Raw genomic sequence first — 21780 nt, 5'->3', positions numbered from 1 at the left:
GGGACTTTGAATGGAAAGCGCAGGTTCTGGGTGCGGTTTGTGCCTGATGAATTAGGTATTGGTGGAAAGAAACACCCTCCACAGACTTTCGCCATTGGTGGAAATAGAGGTTTCCTATACTATGATGACATGCCTCTTTTTTGCCGTAGTTGCAACCTGTTTGGTCACATTGCTGAAAATTGCCCAGGTGCCAGATGTCGAAATTGCGGTGAGGAGGATCATCTTGTTGCCCACTGTAGTAAACGCCGGACCTGTGACCTGTGTGGTTCTTCAAGTCATCTGTGCAGGATGTGTCCTTTGATGATGTTGCAGGGGCTTGATAGAGTGAAGCCTTCCTATGCTGATGTTGCAAAAAAAACATCTTCAGTTGCAGCTGAGCCATCTGTGAATGAGGAGGAGGTCTCTGATGAGGCATTGAACTCTATATTACCTCTTTTGTGCAAGAAATCTGCATTTGGGGTCCCTGTCGGAGAGGTGTCTGATGCTCCTGTGGTGGTTCCTGTGGCTGAGAAGGTGGAGGAAGCCCAATCTCATCTTCAGGAAGTGGATCTTGCTACATCTAATGTGATAGCTGCTTCAGATGTTCTTGAAGCCCTGTTGCCCAATTCTGTGGATGATACTGTTGCTGTTCCTGTGACAGAGAATTTTTCCTTCACTGAGTCATCTTGTGATGCTGCTCCTGATGCTGTTCTTGGTGAAGGGGAGAACATTGACTGGTCTGCTGTTGTGTCCTCTAGTTCTGAGGAGGATATGGACACTGAAGGGAAAAAATCTGACTCCAAGCGAAAAATAGATGCGGATTCTGATGGATGGGAGAGTCCTGATTTGAATCTTCCAGTAGTTAAGGGTGCATATCCAGATACTACAAGTGATGCTGACTCTTTAATTTCAGAGTTTCCTTCTGTCTCTACTAAAGATGTTCCTTCTGATTCAAGCCAGTGTATAGGTGACTTTTCTGATGCCTCTTCTGTTGGTTATCTAGATAAAAGAGATGTGAACCAACTTGCTGAAGTTACTGGTTATGAGGCTGGCAAGGGGGAGCCTAGGAGGTCGGAACGTCGCAGAGGCAGATTTAAAGGATCTCCTTTGAGTCCTAAGAAAAAGAAAGGAAAGAAGAAGTCCTGATGTTATTTCTTTTTTTGTTTTTCTTTAATTTATTTTTGTGATGTCTCTGACCATTTATTCCCTTAATGTCAGGTGTATGACAACTATAGCAAGGAGAGCTGCAATTTTGAAATTATTATCTGTATGTTCTGCTAATATTTTTTGTTTGCAGGAATGTGGTCTCTCTGAACATCCTAAATGTGCTGACTGGGAATATGGTCCTAAAGTATGGTCTTGTTCTTCTGATAGGAATGGGGGGGTGGGAGTTTTGTTTAAGGGGTTTAGTTTTTCTATCCTTACTGTAGTTCATATTGTCCCAGGTCGGGTACTTTTGGTTAGTTTTAGTTTTTGTGGGACTGTTTTTCGTTTGTTTAATGTATATGCTTCTCCAAATAGGGTAGAACGTTTGCTTAATTTTGAAACTTTAAAGTTTTTTCTGCCAGGCCGAGAGCCAACTTTTTTGGTTGGGGATTTTAATTGTATTATTAAGAATGGGGACAGAGAGGGTGAGAGTGATTGTAGGGTGGATAGCTCAGGGAAGTTTTTACTTGATTTGCTTAAATCTTTTGGTTTGAAGGATGCCTTCGGGTCTGTTTCTTTTTCAGGGGAGGGTTTTACTTTCTTTAGTGATAGTGGTGGGATAAAATCTCGAATTGATTTTTGTTTTTTATCTAAATTTTTATGTGTTGATGATTTTTCTTTAAAGCGGATGCCCTTTACGGATCATGCCCTTTTAATTTGTAAGGTGAATTGTGATTTGAAGATCAAGTATGGTAAGGGTGTTTGGAAACTGAATGTGGATTTGTTAGAAGATGAGAAGTTTAAGTGTCAGTTTGTTTGGATGTATGAAAGGTGGCGTGAAAGAAAATGTGATTTTAGTAATGTGCTTATGTGGTGGGAATGGTTGAAGGTGGAAATAAAGAGGTTTTTTATTAAGAAAGGCTGTGAGAAAGCTAGAATGGAAAGGGGGTTGTATGATAAATGGTATCTGAGGTTGTTGTATTTGTATGAATTGAGAAATTGTGGTATTGATGTGCATGAGGAAATTGCTGAAGCAAGAAAGATAATTAAAAAGTGTATGCATGAAAAAGGAAAGAAAATTGTTTTTATGGCAAGATTGAAGAAAATGCAAAATGATGAGTCTTGTAGTAAATATTTTTTTAAGAAAGCTTTTGAAGGAAAGACTGGTTTTGTTAGTGTTTTTGATAAGGTTGAGTGTGAAGTTAATGGTACGAATGGTGTTTTGCGTGAAGTTCATGAGTTTTACAGTGAGCTGTATAAAGAAAAAACAAGAGATGTTTTATTGGAAAATGAGTTGTTGGAAAACATTGAGGTTAAGTTGGAAAAATATGATAATGATTTGTTAGAAAGGGATCTAAGTTTGGATGAGATTGCAGAGGTTGTTAGGAGTTTTAAGAATGGGAAGGTACCTGGTTGTGATGGTTTGCCTGTTGAATTTTATACTTGTTTTTGGAATTTGATTGAGGTGGATATGTTGGATGCTTGTAAGTTTGTTTTTAGAATGAATGTTTTGCCTGTTTCAATGAGGAAAGGTTTGATTGTTTTGTTATTTAAAAAGGGTGATAAGAGAGATTTGAGGAATTGGAGGCTGATTACGTTGTTGAATGTTGACTATAAGGTTATTGCAAAGGTGTTGGCAAATAGAATGCGTGGAGTGATTGGTAAGGTTGTGGGTGAAGAGCAAGTGTGTGCTGTTCCTGGGCGTCAGATTTCTGAAAGTTTGTTGTTACTACGTGATGTACTGTGGTATGTGAGGGAGAGGATGAGGTCTGTTGCTGTTGCTATTGTGGATTTTGAAAAAGCGTATGATAGGGTAGTGCATGATTTTATATTTCATGTTTTAGAACGTTTAGGTTTTTCTGGTAAGATTATTGGATGCTTTAAATGTTTGTATAGTGATATTGTGAGTCAAGTCCAGGTTAATGGTTTTTTGACTGAGGAATTTTGTGTTAAATCTGGAGTGCGTCAAGGATGTCCTTTGTCTCCTGTGTTATTTGTATGTGTCATTGAGCCATTATTAACTAGTTTGAGGAAGGATAAATTAGTTAGAGGTGTGAGTGTTCCTGGTAGTAATGGAAGGTGTTTAAAAGTGATTGGGTATATGGATGATGTGAGTGTGGTATGTGAGACTCAGGCTGGTTTGAGGAGGGTGAAAACTTTAGTTGAATGTTTTTGTATGGCAAGTGGTTTTAGAGTTAATTGGAATAAGTGTAAAGTTAAAGTTTTTGGTAATGATAGGGAGATTGATTCCTGTGGATGGCCTGTGACTGAAGGTGCAATTGAGGTGTTGGGTGTGAAATTTGATGTGGATTTGAAAGGCTTGGAAAGTTGGGAGAATGTTTTTGATAAAGTGAGTAGAAAACTTCAGTTTTGGTCTTTAAGGACTTTATCTTTGGAAGGAAAAATGTTAGTTATTAAATCGGTTTTGATCCCTATTATGTTATATTTGGCGTTAGTTTTTCCGCCACCTGAGAGGATTTTTCGGAGAATTTTGAGAGTGTTGTTTTCTTTTTTCTGGAGTTCTGGTATGGAGCGTTTGAAAAGAGATGTTGTTGTTAAGAGTAAGAATGTTGGTGGTAAGGGTTTTCCAAATGTGGAGAGATTTTTGGCTGTGAAATATGTTAGTAGGTGTGTGGTTCTGAGTGGTAAGGATAGCATGGCTGGTTGTATGGTAAAGTATGCTTGTGGAAATGTTTTAAGACGATATGGTTTATTTGAGATTGATAGAAAGAAACCGGTATGTTTTGCTGTTCCGTGGTTTTATGTAAGGGTGGAATGTTGGATTAAAAAATATGGTTTGGAGAATGTTAGTAGGGAGATGTGGGGTGCAAACAGAATGGTGTTGAAAATATTGGAGAAGAAGGAAGGTCTTGAGTTGATTGGGGGTTTGACTGAAAATGAATGTGTGTTGGTATGGAAAAATGTGTGTAATAAGTATTTGATGAATAGGCAGAAAGATATTAGTTGGATGAGTGTGCATAAGTGTTTGCCAACAAGGGATTTTCAGAGAATGCGTTGTTTAGTGGCTTCAGAAGTGTGTCCTAGAGATGGTTGTTTTCAAAGCGAGAGTGTTATTCATTTGTTTTGGAATTGTGAGTATGCTAGGGATGTTTGGAGAAGTTTGAAAAGGATGATTAAGGGTTTGACTGGAGTGCAGTTTTTTACTTTTAATATGATGATGTATGGTTTGTGTGGAAATGGTGTGGAAAAGGAGAAAGCAAGATTGATATGGTTGTTGGCATGTTGTGTGAAGGAGGTGTTGTGGGATGTGCGTAATATTTTGATTTTTAAAAAAGAGGTAGTTACTGTAGGTGATTGTGTGGGTATGATCCGTGGGAAGATGTTTTTGTATTTTTCTTTTGATAGGAGGCAATATGGGGAATTAGATTCTGAAGGCATCTGGAAGACAAAGAAGTGGAAGGATTGGATTATTTAGTTTTTTTTTTTTTTTCCTCCAGTTTGTTTTTGTCTGTATTTGAAATATGTTTAATTTTATTTTGTGTGATTATTTAAGTTTAATTGCATTTTGATTTTTTTCTGATTACAAAAATTTGGGTCAATATTTCAGTTTTGTAACAAGAGTTATTTTGTTTGCATTTGTTATTATGATTTTATTTTGTATATATGCATATATGATTATTTTTCTAATAAAAGAATTATGAAATGATCAGCTGAGGTTGCTTCTCGGGTCTTTGGCTTGGATCAAGTGCAGTTTTCTGTGCTTGGTCTTGGTCTTGGTTTGCTGCCTGGAGACCTGCTTCTTCGGCCTGGGGTCCTTTCCCTTTGGGGTTTGGGCTCCTGCTGCTATTGGGGGGGTGGTTACTCCTTAGGCGTAGAGCAACTGGGTAGTAGGGCCTTCCCCTTGGCCTTGTGGCATCGTCCCTGGACTTCAGCCACATGCTGCTTTTGGGGGGGCTTTCTGAAATCCAGCCTGAAAAGCAATAGGGCAAATATGGCTACCAATGTGCCAAATGTTCCCCATACACTTCGGGTGTTGATTTCTGAGGACTTTCAAGAGAAGATTGTTTTGGCTCATGTCCAGCAGGTGGTTTTGGAGGGTGTTTTGAAGATGCCAAGAGCAAGTTTGCATTGTGTTCAGTCATTCCCTTCAAGAGGGATTTTTGATGTGGCTTTCACTGATGAGCATTATTTACAGACCTGCTATCAACAGACTATTAATATGGCTGCTGCTCCAGAGTTGGTTGGCATAAAATTTGTTGCCTGTGTGCAGAGGGAGAGAAGAATCCCGGTGACAGTACATATGTACAACCCTTGGGTCACTGATGTGGAAATTCGTCTGTTTCTTTGTCGCTACTTTGATGATGTTCAAGGAGGTAGGAAGCTGAAGAATCAGTTTGGGACTTTCAATGGAAAGCGCAGGTTCTGGGTGCGGTTTGTGCCTGATGAATTAGGTATTGGTGGAAAGAAACACCCTCCACAGACTTTCGCCATTGGTGGAAATAGAGGTTTCCTATACTATGATGACATGCCTCTTTTTTGCCGTAGTTGCAACCTGTTTGGCCACATTGCTGAAAATTGCCCAGGTGCCAGATGTTGAAATTGCGGTGAGGAGGATCATCTTGTTGCCCACTGTAGTAAACGCCGGACCTGTGACCTGTGTGGTTCTTCAAGTCATGTGCAGGATGTGTCCTTTGATGATGTTGCAGGGGCTTGATAGAGTGAAGCCTTCCTATGCTGATGTTGCAAAAAAAACATCTTCAGTTGCAGTTGAGCCATCTGTGAATGAGGAGGAGGTCTCTGATGAGGCATTGAACTCTATATTACCTCTTTTGTGCAAGAAATCTGCATTTGGGGTCCCTGTTGGAGAGGTGTCTGATGCTCCTGTGGTGGTTCCTGTGGCTGAGAAGGTGGATAAAGTCCAATCTCATCTTCAAGAAGTGGATCTTGCTACATCTAATGTGATAGCTGCTTCAGATGTTCTTGAAGCCCTGTTGCCCAATTCTGTGGATGATACTGTTGCTGTTCCTGGGACAGAGAATTTTTCCTTCACTGAGTCATCTTGTGATGCTGCTCCTGATGCTGTTCTTGGTGAAGGGGACAACATTGATTTGTCTGCTATTGTGTCCTCTAGTTCTGAGGAGGATATGGACACTGAAGGGAAAAAATCTGCCTCCAAGCGAAAAATAGATGCGGATTCTGATGGATGGGAGAGTCCTGATTTGAATCTTCCAGTAGTTAAGGGTGCAGATCCAGATACTACAAGTGATGCTGACTCTTTAATTTCAGAGTTTCCTTCTGTCTCTACTAAAGACGTTCCTTCTGAGTCAAGCCAGTGTATTGGTGACTTTTCTGATGCCTCTTCTTTTGGTTATTTAGTTAAAAGAGATGTGAACCAACTTGCTGAAGTTACTGGTTATGAGGCTGGCAAGGGGGAGCCTAGCAGGTCGGAACGTCACAGAGGCATATTTAAAGGATCTCCTTTGAGTCCTAAGAAAAAGAAAGGAAAGAAGAAGTCCTGATGTTATTTCTTTTTTTGTTTTGCTTTAATTTATTTTTGTGATGTTTCTGACCATTTCTTCCATTAATGTCAGGTGTATGACAACTATAGCAAGGAGAGCTGCAATTTTTTAATTATTATCTGTATGTTCTGCTAATATTTTTTGTTTGCAGGAATGTGGTCTCTCTGAACATCCTAAATGTGCTGACTGGGAATATGGTCCTAAAGTCTGGTCTTGTTCTTCTGATAGGATTGGGGGGGTGGGAGTTTTGTTTAAGGGGTTTAGTTTTTCTATCCTTGATGTAGTTCATATTGTCTCAGGTCGGGTACTTTTGGTTAGTTTTAGTTTTTGTGGGACTGTTTTTCGTTTGTTTAATGTACATGCTTCTCCAAATAGGGTAGAACCTTTGCTTAATTTTGAAACTTTAAAGTTTTTTCTGCCAGGTCAAGAGCCAACATTTTTGGTTGGGGATTTTAATTGTATTATTAATAATGGGGACAGAGAGGGTGGGAGTGATTGTAGGGTGGATAGCTCAGGGAAGTTTTTACTTGATTTGCTTAAATCTTTTGGTTTGAAGGATACTTTTAGGTCTGTTTCTTTTTTAGGCGAGGGTTTTACTTTATTTAGTGATAGTGGTGGGATAAAATCTCGAATTGATTTTAGTTTTTTATCTAAATTTTTATGTGTTGATGATTTTTCTTTAAAGCGGGTGCCCTTTACGGATCATGCCCTTTTGATGTGTAAGGTGAATTGTGATTTTAAGATCAAGTATGGTAAGGGTGTTTGGAAACTAAATGTGGATTTGTTAGAAGATGAGAAGTTTAACAGGCCCATTTATCAAAGGGCTTGCGGACCTGATCCGACAGTGCGGATCAGGTCCGCAAGACCTCGCTAAATGCGGAGAGCAATACGCTCTCCGCATTTAACATTGCACCAGCAGCTCACAAGAGCTGCTGGTGCAACGCCGCCCCCTGCTGACTCGCGGCCAATCGGCCGCCAGCAGGGAGCTGTCAATCAACCCGATCGTATTCGATCGGGTTGATGTCTGGCGATTCCTGTCCGCCTGTTCAGAGCAGGCGGACAGGGTTATGGAGCAGCGGTCTTTAGACCGCTGCTTCATAAGTTGTGTTTCTTGCGAGTCTGAAGACTCGCCAGAAACACGGCCCTTCAAGCTCCATACGGAGCTTGATAAATGGGCCTGTAAGCGTCAGTTTGTTTGGATGTATGAAAGGTGGCGTGAAAGAAAATGTGATTTTAGTAATGTGCTTATGTGGTGGGAATGGTTGAAGGTGGAAATAAAGAGGTTTTTTATTAAGAAAGGCTGTGAGAAAGCTAGAATGGAAAGGGAGTTGTATGATAAATGGTATCTGAGGTTGTTGTATTTGTATGAATTGAGAAATTGTGGTATTGATGTGCATGAGGAAATTGCTGAAGCAATAAAGATAATTAAAAAGTGTATGCATGAAAAAGGAAAGAAAATTGTTTTTATGGCAAGATTGGAGAAAATGGAAAAGGATGAGTCTTGTAGTAAAAAAATTTTTAAGAAAGCTTTTGAAGGAAAGACTGGTTTTGTTTTTGATAAGGTTGAGTGTGAAGTTAATGGTACGGATGGTGTTTTGCGTGAAGTTCATGAGTTTTACAGTGAGCTGTATAAAGAAAAAACAAGAGATGTTTTATTGGAAAATGAGTTTGGATGAGATTGCAGAGGTTGTTAGGAGTTTTAAGAATGGGAAGGTACCTGGTTGTGATGGTTTGCCTGTTGAATTTTATACTTGTTTTTGGAATTTGAGTGGGGTGTATATGTTGGATGTTTGTAAGTTTGTTTTTAGAATGAATGTTTTGCCTGTTTCAATGAGGAAAGCTTTGATTGTTTTGTTATTTAAAAAGGGTGATAAGAGAGATTTGAGGAATTGGAGGCCGATTACGTTGTTGAATGTTGACTATAAGGTTATTGCAAAGGTGTTGGCAAATAGAATGCGTGGAGTGATTGGTAAAGTTGTGGGTGAAGAGCAAGTGTGTGCTGTTCCTGGGCGTCAGATTTCTGAAAGTTTGTTGTTACTACGTGATGTACTGTGGTATGTGAGGGAGAGGATGAGGTCTGTTGCTGTTGCTATTGTGGATTTTGAAAAAGCGTATGATAGGGTAGTGCATGATTTTATGTTTCATGTTTTAGAACGTTTAGGTTTTTCTGGTAAGATTATTTATTATAAGGGATTATTATTATAAGGGATTATATTGATGAGTATATACATGTAAACAAGATTAGGAGTTTAAATCAGCATGTGTGGTATGTTAGAATTTACCTTGCTAGTAACAAAGTTTATGTGAATCTCAAAATCCACAATAAAGATTTAGCTCTTAAATTAGAGCTTGTTGCTCCTTTTTGATCTAAGCAGATAACAACTTCTATGCTACCTCAATAGACAATGTGAGACAATTGATATATGCTGAATAACACTATTAATAACAATCTTTAGTATTAATAGAGATGGAGTAATATAAATAGAAAAATACCAGGTTGCTTAGTAAATAATCTGTAGCAGAAACCGGATAACAGTAGAAATACTAACAAAGTCTAATTCAGATATAATATGAAGGTTTATGATAACCCTTTACTTCACGCAATCACACACATCCTAAAATATATACAAGTTCAGACAAGCTGCAGACATACTATGTTTTGTTTGTTTGTGACAAGAAACGGATGATGAATGAGAGTTTCCAGAAAACAAATGATTGTGGCAAACAAGGTAAGTATATAACTTATAGAGCCCAGTCTTGGGTTAAGTACGTTACCCCCTGTGGACCGATAGAAGCTCTGTTACCACACTGAGAGCTACGTGTCTGAGAGGCTGTCGGCGTGTGTGAATGCGGCTTACTTCCGGGTAGCGGTTGGAAAGTAGATCCGGCCGTTCTAGGATACAGACTTGCGTATGGAAGCCAAAGTTTCAGCTGGCAACAAAGTAACAGCAAGAACGAAAGTGAGTGCTGATGTAGGAATATACTTTAGATTCTTCAGTTTAGGAGACCTGAAAGGAGAAATGCTTCAACAGAGAACTTTAGACTTCAATATTCAGGCAGTGAATAGATGCGATAGAAGACCATAAATAGGGAGGAACCAAGATAGGAGGGGCAAGGCTTAAAGGTATACCACAGCATGGTTTTATGAGAAATAGACCTTATCAAACTAATCTAATTTGATTCTACAAGGAAGTAAGTAAAAATATAGATAAAGTGGAATCAGTTGATGTGTTATACTTATATTTTGCAAAGGTGTTTGATACAGTGCCGCATGAGAGATTAATGTGCAAATCTAAGGGACTGGTAATAACTGAAAATGTTAGCTCATGGATAAATAACTGGATAAAAAATAGGGAGCAAAGAGAAGTAGTAAACAAATCATACTCAAATTGGACAAAGGTAATTAGTGGAGTTCGCCAGGGATTAGTGCTGGGCACTGTATTTTTATATTTGTATTAATGACTTGGATTAAATAGCAACATCTCTATTTTTGCAGATGATACAAATTAGTGTAAAGTCATAAGGTCAATGCAGGATGAATTTGTGTTGAAGGAGATGTACAAACATTAGAAGAATGGGCAGTTAATTGGAAAATTAGATTTAATACTGGAAAATGCAAGGTTCTACATTTTAAAAGTTAAAATAAGCAGGTAACCAATTATTTAAATGGGACTTAGAAAAACAAAGGGATATGGTAGTAATAAATAACAAACTAAAGATGTGTAGAAAATGTAGGGCAGCGACTTCTAAGGCTAATAAGATACTAGCATGTAGTAGGTTTATTTGAACAGTGAGAGACAGAATAACAACAAAAATCCAGAAAAACACATTTCAAAAAAGTTATAAATTGATTTGAATTTTAATCAGTGAAATAAGTATTGGATCCCCTATCAATCAGCAAGATTAGGAGCATTCTCTTAAAGGGAGTGTTCCTAATCTCAGCTTGTTACCTGTATAAAAGACACCTGTCCACAGAAGCAATCAATCAATCAGATTCCAAACTCTCCACCATGGCCAAGACCAAAGAGCTGTCCACAGATGTCAGGGAAAAGATTGTAGTCTTACACAAGGCTGGAATGGGCTACAAGACCATCGCCAAGCAGCTTGGGGGGAAGTTGTCAACAGCTGGTGTGATTATTCACAAATGGAAGAAACACAAAATTGCACTGAAGGCAGCTTACTTCTTCCCTCTCACTCACTTTCCCACCATTCGGCCCATTCATCTGTCCTACTCCTTCCTCCCCACCGCAAAATGTGTGGCGGACACTGCAAGGGCCAGTCAAGGACACCAGTGTCTGTGTACGGATACCTTGCCTATCCCTGGCCAAGTTCCTCTCACAAGTTGATTCCTATTCCTCTCGCTTGAACTGGCCAAGCCTTTGTCACAGACAGGATGGACTCAGCTTCTCTTCCTTTCACTGACACAGCTTTAAAAAATGAATACATTAATCTTGTAGTTTAATGCCAATCCATAGACTTGATACGTCTCACTGTATTTATTGTTATTATTCATATACAAAGTCCCATTTATAGCCTGGGTACTAAGCAAGCACTATACTCTGTGTTTATGACCCAGTCCCTCTTAAAACCTCTCTATGACCATATCAATTCCTACATTCCCTATCAGTCTAAGCCACCTACACTGAATGAAACCAACTCATGCTAATAGCAGATTTACAAATAACCCATTCAATGTAATTTTGTGCCATAGATTTTTCACTCAAATTTTCTAAGCATTTAAACTACCTGCAATCTTCATTTCTTTTAATATTTAGGGCTAGATTACAAGTCGAGCTCTAAATTATTGTGTGTCTGCAAAAGGGCAAATTTGCCGTTTGCGGGCTCAAGATAATTAAATAGCCATTACAAGTGGCTGGTTATTGCTACCGTGAGCTTGCGGTAGCAATTAGCACTCAGAAAATTAACCAGAGATAAGATCTAGATGAATATTCTAAAAGTGCCCCCAAATGCCCTTAAAATAGAGGGCATTATATTTTTTTTCTCTAAAAACATCTAGCGTTTTTTTTTTTGTTAAATAAAAAACAACTACACTTTGCATTTTTGGGGGTCTAAAGTTGGTGGGATTAGGGTATTAGAAAAAGTCACTGAAAAGTGCCTTTATATTGCGGTCTATGGGAACTTTGTGCTTCCAGTAAATATACTGTATATGTATATGCTGATATACATATATATATATTTATGTGTTTATATGTTTATATATACATACTCACACATAAATATATATGTATATACATAGATATTTATATTTGCTGCCAACTTACCCCCTTTCATGCACGAGGTTCTGATTCCGTCTCTAATGGCATCACAACAAGGCTCCCATTGGAGCCTATGGAAGCACACTCTTGTGAGTTCAATGCTTCCCAGCTATGCATATGCATGAGCTGGTATTACTAAGTGGAGCGCAATATCGCTTTCTTGAAGGCGATATTTAGCACTCTACTTGTAATCTGGCCCTTAACGTGCAAGCATGGTTTTAATGTTAAAAGTGTTTTAATAAGTTTTTAATGGAAAATCGGGAATTGTTTGTGTCTGTTTAACTATTAACTTGGCAGGCTATTCAAAGAAAGAAAAATGTTTAAAGAGACTAAGGCATCTATTTATCAAGCCATCAACCGCAAATACATTGGAATTCTGCAGCGTATTTGTGGCGAGCTTGATTCCCCTTAGTTATCAAACCCTACAAACCGGCAATAGTAGAATATTGTGATGTAACATACGATCCACCGGTCTCAGTCCGACACAGATCGATGCTTACGTCATCACAGATGTTCCAAACGCAAGTTCGGCACTATCTGACTACTTTTGCTAGTTAACAAATAACTAGCAGGTACGCTCGCCACTATTCCGGCCCAGCGGATGAAGACTTCTGCCCATCTGGAGGACCACATCGCCCCAGCTTGGATGAAGACTTCTGCCCGTCTGGAGGACCACTTCTTCCCGACTTGGATGAAGACGTCTCCCAGGGGTTAGTGTTAGGTTTTTTAAGGGTGTATTGGGTGGGTTTTAGTTTTAAGTTAGGGGTTGGCCTGCAAAAGAGCTAACTGCCCTTTTATGGGCAATGCCCATCCAAATGCCCTTTTCAGGGCAATGGGGAGCTTAGGTTTTTTTAGTTAGTTTTTTTTTGGGGGGGGATGGTTGTGTGGGTGGTGGGTTTTACTGTTTGGGGGGGTTGCTTGTATTTTTTGTTTCAGGTAAAAGAGCTGATTACTTTTGGGCAATGCCCCGCAAAAGGCCCTTTTAAGGGCTATTGATAGTTTAGTTTAGGATAGGGGTTTTTTTTATTTTGGGGGGGCTTTTTTATTAGATTAGGTGTAATTAGTTTAAATTTCTTTAATTTGTTTATTATTTTCTATAATTTAGTGTTTGTTTTTTGTTCTTTAGATCATTTCATTTAATTTAGTTAATTGTATTTAATGTAGTTAATTGTATTTAATGTAGTTAATTTATTTAATTATAGTGTAGTGTTAGGTGTAATTGTAACAGGTTAGGTTTTATTTTACAGGTACTTTTGCATTTATTTTAGCTAGGTAGTTATTAAATAGTTACTATTGTACTATTGTACCTAGTTAAAATAAATACAAACTTGCCTGTAAAATAAAAATAAACCCTAAGCTAGCTACAATGTAACTATTAGTTATATTGTAGCTATCTTAAGCTTTATTTTATAGGTAAGTATTTAGTTTTAAATAGGAAAAATGTAGTTAATGATAGTAATTTTATTTATATTTATTTAAATTAGATTTAAGTTAGGGGGTGTTGGGGTTAGACTCAGATTTAGGGTTTAATAAATTTAACATAGTGGCAGCGACGTTGGGGATGGCAGATTAGGGGTTAATAAGTGTTATGTAGGTGGTGGCGGTGTAGGGGGGGCAGATTAGGGGTTAATAAGTATAATGTAGGTGGCGGCGGTGTAGGGGCAGCAGATTAGGGGTTAATAAGTTTAATGTAGGTGGTGGCGGTGTAGGGGCAGCAGATTAGAGGTAAATAAGTATAATGTAGGTGGCGGCGGTGTAGGGAGGGCAGATTAGGGGGTAATAAGTATAATGTAGGTGGCGGCGGTGTAGGGGGGCAGATTAGGGGTTAATAAGTATGATGTAGGTGGCGGCGGTGTAGGGGGGGCAGATTAGGGCTTAATAAGTATGATGTAGGTTGCGGCGGTGTAGGGGGGGCAGATTAGGGGTTAATAAGTATAATGTAGGTGGCGGTGGGCTCCGGGAACGGTAGGATAGGGGTTAATACGTTTATTAGAGTGGCAGTGGGCTCTGGGCGTGGCAGATTAGGGGTTAATAACTTTATTTAGTTGCGGCGGGGTCCGGGAGCGGTGGTATAGGGGGTAAACGGTTTAGTATAGTGTGGGTGTTTAGTGACAGGGTACCAATAAAGCTGTGAAAAAGCCGAAGAGCAGCAAGATCGATGACTGTTAGTTAACAACAGTCCACTGCTCATCGCCCCGTACCTGGTGTGTGGCTTTTTGACAGCTTTTTTGGTAACTTTGGAGAATGTATTCAGGTCCGCGGCAGTGATGTTAGGCGAACTTAGTCAAGCATATTGGTGCCATCGAATGCAAGTAAGTTGACGGCTTGCTAAGTAGATGCAAAAATGTGCTTGTTTCCATCACAACTTAGTGTGTATGAAAATGAAATAAACAAACTGAGATCAGTTTGTTCAAATGAGAACAGTGCATATACAACAATTTTTAATATGAAAGGAAAGCTACTCAAAAAGCTAAGGTATTCCGTTTGTAAAAAATAAAAAATAAGTAAAATCTGATGGAATAAAAGAAAGTTAGAAATATCCTGTGTGAACAAGTTTGCTAAGTGTTTTCTGATGGGTTTGAATACCTCTGTCAAATTCTCATTCTGCAAAATAAGTTTACAGTTGCTGATAATAAATTATCAGTTGCCATTAAGCTTTACTTTTTTCCTTTATAACACTTAACTTTCAGCATATTATACAGAACCTTTTTTCTTACTTAGGGTTTCCAAAATTTCAGCCAAGGTTTACTACTATTGATTAACATTTAATTAATTGTAAGTCGATAAACAATAATTTGCTTTGTGTTTATAAACTTATGTCCCACAGAGGGCCAGATATTAAAAAAGATGCTGGCATGGAGAGAAATCACGCAAAATCTATAGGGTTTAATTTATACCTTGTATTGTAATGTAGGAGTCTCTGTTTCACATGAATAACACTACATAGCAACATAACCATTTCTCAAGATAATATTCGTGTTTCTGATATTTTTTAAGGGCCTCGCTGTACTGATGAGACTTCTTAGAATATTGCACCTAAACGGTGAGGTTTTGAATATGAGGCCCGAAAGGAGAAGATGAGGCACAAATATGGAGAAAAATATTGTGAGAAAATGTTAGAAAAAAATATTGCAAACATTGTAGTATTTGAGGCCTATTTATTAAAGGTCTGTCGGAACTGATCCTACAGTGCCGACAGACCTCGCTGAATGCGGAGAGCAATACGCTCTCCATATTCAGCATTGCACCAGCAGCTCTTGTGAGCTGCTGGTGCAACGCCGCCCCCTGCAGATTTGCGGCCAATCGGCCGCCAGCAGGGGGTGTCAATCAACCCGATCGTACTCGATCGGGTTGAATTGTGGTGATCTCTGTCCACCTGCTCAGAGCAGGCGAACAGGTTATGGAGCAGCGGCTTTAGAAACACGGCCCTCAAGCTCCATTTGGAGCTTGATAAATGGGCCTCATTGTATTGATCCCTTTGTATATTGTAAAAGGAAAATAATTATTTACGTGTGTAAAATGAACCATCATGTTAAACAATATAATTAGCATTTGTAAATGGACATTATGAATATACTGGGTATTTTTGCTCGATTAATTTTTAACTTTAAAATAATATGAAACCCACATTTTTTCATTCATGATTTAGATAGAGCAGAATAGCTTGGTAGGCTCAGGAGCAGCAAAACACTACTGGGAACTAGATGCTGATTTCTGTCTAAATTGTAGTTCAGTATTTATTTATTTTTTGGGTGGGTTTGTTTTGTGGGGTTTTAGAATAGGCATAAGTCTTTTATTATTTTTGGTAATTTGTTATTTTTTGTAAAGCTAGTTTTTTTTTTTAAGAAATGTTGCTTTTTTGTAATGTTAGGTTTTCTTATTTTTACAGTAATGGTAGTTTATCTTGTAAATAGCCCTTTTAAGGGCTATTTGTAATTTAGTATAGGGTAGGGATTTTTATTATTTTGGGGGGCTTTTTTTATTTTATTAGGGGATTAGATTAGGTGTAATTAGTTTAAAATTCTTGTAATTATTTTATTATTTTCTATAATTTAGTGTTTGTTTGTTGTACTTTAGTTAATTTTATTTAATTGTAATTCATTTATTTTAATTTAGGGAATTAATTTAATTATAGTGTAGTGTTAGGTGTAATTTTAACTTAGATTAGGTTTTATTTTACAGGTAAATGTGTCTTTATTTTAGCTAGGTAGTTATTATATAGTTAATAACTATTTAATAGCTATTGTACCTAGTTAAAATAAATACAAACTTGCCTGTAAAATAAAAATAAACCCTAAGCTAGCTACAATGTAACTATTAGTTATATTGTAGCTATCTTAGGGTTTATTTTATAGGTAAGTATTTAGTTTTAAAAAGGAATAATTTATTTAATGATAATATTTATTTAGATTAATTTAAATTATATTTAAGTTAGGGGGTGTTAGGGTTAGGGTTAGACTTAGGTTTAGGGGTTAATAAATTTAATATAGTGGTGGCGACGTTGGGTGCGGGAGATTAGGGGTTAATAAATTTAATGTAGGTGGCGTCGGTGTAGGGGGTCAGATTAGGGGTTAATAAATTTAATGTAGGTGGTGGCGGGGTTAAACACTTTATTTATTATTAAACGCCATGAGCGGCGGTTTAGGGGTTAAACACTTTATTTAGGTGCGGCGGGGTCCGGGAGCAGTGGTTTAGCGGTTAATAACTTTAGTTAGGTGTGGTGGGTTCCAGGAGCAGTGGTATAGGGGGTAAAACAGTATAGTATAGTGTGGGTGCTTAGTGACAGGGTACCAAGAAAGCTGCGAATAAACCGAAGAGCAGCGAGATTGATGACTGTTAGTTAACAACAGTCCGCTGCTCATCGCTCCATACTTGGTGCGCAGCTTTTTGATATCTTTCTTGATAATTTTGCCGAACATATTCAGGTCTGTGGCAACGATGTTAGGCGGTCTTAGGCGAGCGTATTGGTGCCGTTGGATACAAGAAAGACGATAGCTTGATAAGTAGAGGCCCTGGAGTGAAATTGTTGATAAACTTTTATAAACACATTTAAAACATATAAAGGGACATGAAATGATTTAGTGATTCAGATAGATCATGCAATTTTATGTTTGAATATTTTTTATTAAAGTTTCATCACATATTTTTACAGAAATAAACATACCTTTCTCTCAAATGGTGTCTATTATTCGACCTCTCTGGAAAAAGGTTTACAACATTATTTAATTAATCAAATTATAGATCTTATTACTGAATCTGCATTACCCTAATATATTCTGGTCGTCTCTACATCTATCTTTTCAGATATTAGTTAATGACACAATCTTACAGTCAATTAAGTTACAAAGGTGTTCAGTCCACAGTCTAATGTTATTTCCATGCCTCTTCTTCTTTATAAACAGGTGTTTGAACTTTTGAAATGTCTTTGAGGCTGAATGTGTCCAGAATACTTAGGGAATAATATAAAACTTTAGAACCACATATCATGTTTCCTTCTATAGACAGGCTAGATCTAGTGGGGTACCATTGAAAAAGAGTATGATTGAGACAACTGGATTAAATAAACAAAAAAACAACAGGGGAGGGGAGGGGGTGAGGGGTGACGACATAGCTATTTTAATTTCTCTGTTTGTATTATATGTGTTTCTATGGGTGAAGTTGGTTGTAGTGATATTAGCCACCATGAGTTATTCTCCTTTGTGATCTTAGATAGTTAGGGTTTACTTACTTATCCAATAATACCACACCGCTTGTATCGTGTCTTTATTATCTAGAGTGTTTGACGCTAATTCGTACATTGTGTATGTATGTTGAATTTTGTGGTATATTTCTGACCAGTCGGGACTGCCTGTTTTCCAGTGCCTGGCTATACAAGTCCTCGTGATTGTGCATAAAATCCTTATAAATGCGTTGATGTGGTTATTGTACTTGCTGATACTCTCATGTAGGAGGGCCTGTTGTATTGTAAGGTCAATGTTTTCGTCTAGGAGTCGACTGAGGAAGGTGGACAACCTTCTCCAAATCCCTGTAATTTCCTTACAATCCCACCACATATGTCTGTATGTTCCTATGTCCCTGCATCCTCTATAACAGTATCTACTCCCTTGTGTATTCATATGTACTGTTCTGGTAGGTGTTAAATACCAGCGATATATAGTGTTAATAACATTCTCTTTAAGGTCCACGCCTATAAGTCCTTTCCCTGCCTTCTGGAATATCGTTTCCCATTCTTTAACGTCTTTGCTGATAGATAATTCTTTTTCCCATGCCACCATAATGGATGTTTTTGTTTTGATTTGTGTATCTTGTATGGCTATGTACAAAATGGAAATGGCATGTTTGTTGCGGTCTACTGTTTTACCTAAGAGTTCTATTGGGGAGATGCTGTGTTCTCTTGGTTTCCTCAGATAAGTTTGTGTAGCTGATTGTATTTGCAAATACATGTACCAGTGTAATTTAATTGGGTGTATTTGTGTTTGAAGTTGGTTGAACGTCTTTACATGTCCCCCCTCTAGGTAGTCTGCCACTCTGTATAGGCCCTTATTTTCCCATTTTTTGAGTTGGAGTCTAAGTTCATTAGGTAAAATTAATCTCATTGGCATGTATAAAGAATATTGTGGGATCAATTTGTATTTAGTTTTTGCCTTTCTCCAAGTGGCTACTGTGAGGTTTGCAGTATAGGGTCCAAGTGACTCTTTATTAGTTTGTGCGTTCTCTGGATCCCAGATAATTGAATCACTGTCATCCCACCCACCCAGATTAGCTTCCAAATTAGGCCAGATAATCTCCTGAGATCTTTTCAATAACAAGACATCCTGTGCCAGTCTAGCAGAGTTATAATAATCTATTAAATTAGGGGCCCCAATGCCCCCCAATTTTTTGTGTCTATTTAATATTGATTTTGCTATTCTGTTCGCCTTATTACCTCCAATGAAGATTTGAATTTCTTTTTGTAAGTTCTCTAAGTCTGCTTTCATTATTTTAATGGGTAGGGTCCTAAAAAGGTATAATATCCTTGGTAAGGCATTCATTTTCTACTGCCGCCACTCTACCCAACCATGAGAAATTATAACTTTTCCATTTCGATAGATCTTTTTTAATTTGTTTAAATAATGGAGTATAGTTCATTCTATATAGCTGTGTGGGGCAGTCTGGGAGGTGGATTCCTAAATATTTTAGAGATTGTTTCATCCATCTAAAGTTAAAATTAGACTCTAAGAGTGTCTGGGTCTGCCTAGGGATCGCTATAGAAAGGGCTTCACATTTTCCTGCATTTATTTTAAAGCCCGATATAGCAGTAAAGGTCGTTAGGGTTTGATAAAGATTAGTTAGTGATGTCAGTGGGTTCGTTAAAGTCAACAATATATCGTCCGCAAAAAGGGCTAATTTATATTCCATCAAATTTATCTCAACACCTGTTATAGCTGTTTGCGATCGAATTTTGGCAGCGAGGGGCTCTATACATAGAGCAAAAAGTAGCGGAGACAGGGGGCACCCCTGTCTGGTCCCATTACGAATTGGGAAGGGTTGAGATTTGTATCCTGCCGATGATACTTGTGCTCTTGGGGAGGAATATATGGTTTTTAGTGCTTTGATGAATGCACCCTTAAATCCCATTTTGTGTAATATCAGAAACATATAATCCCAATCAATTCGATCGAACGCCTTCTCCGCATCCAGTGAAAGGAGCAGAGAAGGCGTCCGCGTTTCTTTCAGAATTTGAATTAACTCTAATATTATCCGGGGCTTCCCTTGATCTGGATGAATTAGGTGGGGCAAGATATACTTAAGTCGGTTTGCTATTACTTTCGTAAAGATTTTGAGATCCTGATTAATTAGAGATATTGGGCGATAATTTTGGCATTTTCTATGATCCCTACCAGGTTTGGGGATTACTACTATTTTGGCAGCTAATAGCTCAGGTGGTATATCCCCTCCTTCCATAATATAGTTACAAAGTTTAACCAGATGCGGGATTAATACTGTCTTAAAGAGCTTATAATATTCGCCCGGAAAGCCATCGGGGCCCGCAGCTTTCCCTGATTTGAGGTCTTTAATTGCTCCTAGTATTTCTGCGGTGGATATAGGTGCGTTTAATGTTGCCCTTTGTTCGTGAGATATGGTTCTTAGTAGGTTGGGAGTAAAAAATGTTGAAGTAAGTGACTCCGTCTCGGTATTGTGTAAGACCATCCTGCCGTCGTAAAGTTCGCTATAGAATGTCACAAAAGTATCTACAATTTCCTGCGGGTGTGATGTTAATGTGTTATTTGGTGTTTCTATGTGGGTGATCATTGAGGCCCTAAGCCGTTCTCTAATTTTATACACCATGTATCTATCCGGTTTGTTTGCGAATATAAAATATTGTGCCTGAAGTTTCTGTATAGCTCTGGCAGCTTGGGAATGAAGGAGTGTAGCTAGTGCGTTTTTCTTAACTTGGAGGGTTTGTTGAATAGCTAGTGTTTTAGTAAGTTTATGTAGCTTTTCCAATTCCTCGATGTCTCTGTGTAGCTGTTGTAAATTTTGTTTGTATTTCCTAATCTGCATTGCCTTTTCCTTGATCAGTATCCCCCTTAAAACCGCTTTATGAGCTGCATATGTAATCCCCGGATTAGAGACAGAATCTGTGTTTATTTGCCAGTACTCCGTTAATAATTTAAGTATGTTGTCCTGTGTCTGGGAGTTTCTGATGCATGTTTTGTCAAAAGTCCATGTTTTACTTCTATTCGGGTCACTCAGTCCCCCCACCTTTAAGGTGATGATCGAATGATCCGACCACACACATGTATGGATCCGAGAGTCACTCAATAAAGGCTGTAGAATCTGACTAACAAATATATAATCTAGTCTGACATAAGATTTGTGTGCTGCCGTGTAGAATGTGGTATCGGTGGTATCGCCATATAAAGTAGCCCATGTTTCTATTAGGGAATGAGGCAGCAGACTCTCTTTTTTTGACTTAACAATGCGATTATGTCTGGTCTGCTTATGAGTTAGAGGTTTAGTGTCTGTTGGGGTAATAGGTCTCATGGTGATATTGAAATCTCCCGATAAAATTATTTTGGTGTGAGACCACTGCGTAAGCAGGTGTGATATGTTCTGAAAAAAGCTATGTTGGTTCTCATTTGGTGCATAGATATTGCACAGTGTGATTTCCGAGTCTGCTATTCGTCCTTTAACTATAATGTATCTCCCTTCAATATCTGTAATTACCTCCTCTTGTGTGAAGTTGAGTGAGGAGTGAATGAGTATAGATGTACCCCTTTTTTTGGTTGTTGCCGTAGAGTGAAAGTGAATGTTGAACTGTTTCGCCCAATATTTTGGAATTTTCTCCTTAAGTAAATGGGTCTCCTGAAGAAACAGGATGTTAGCATGTAATGAAGTGTATTGTGACATCGCAATTCTCCTTTTAATATCTGTGTTTAAGCCCCTTACATTGTGGGATAATATTTTAATGTTAGGAGTCATATTGGTGTGATCGTGTTGGTGTATAGCAGAATGAGCTTTGTTACCTGTAGATCTTGGATCTGATGCTTTGGCCGTGTAGTTTGTGGGTGATCAAGAGTATACTTGGTGGTCTGTGCTATGTCGTCACTGGGAGGAGGAGGGGAACTAAAAAAAAAATATATTGTTAGTAACATAAAAAGCAATAAACTGAAATCTTCAACATGGGAGCCATTAAAGAATAACTCGCAACTTTTTTTTTTTTTTTAGAATCAACCGAAAAAAAAAAATATACAAGTGAACACAGTATGTTGAGGGGGATCTATCCCCACAACAATGTATAACCTTTTGTTTTCAACGTTTAATGCGGAGTCTCTCAGGGTAGATTACCCTAATAGGATGTTCGCTTTAGATTGGGATTCAGAAGTCCATCCCACTTCATTATCCTTGTATATCTA

The sequence above is a fragment of the Bombina bombina genome, chromosome 1 (genome assembly GCF_027579735.1).
Source record: "Bombina bombina isolate aBomBom1 chromosome 1, aBomBom1.pri, whole genome shotgun sequence".
NCBI lineage: Eukaryota > Metazoa > Chordata > Amphibia > Anura > Bombinatoridae > Bombina > Bombina bombina.
Note: the sequence above shows the minus strand (reverse complement) of the source record.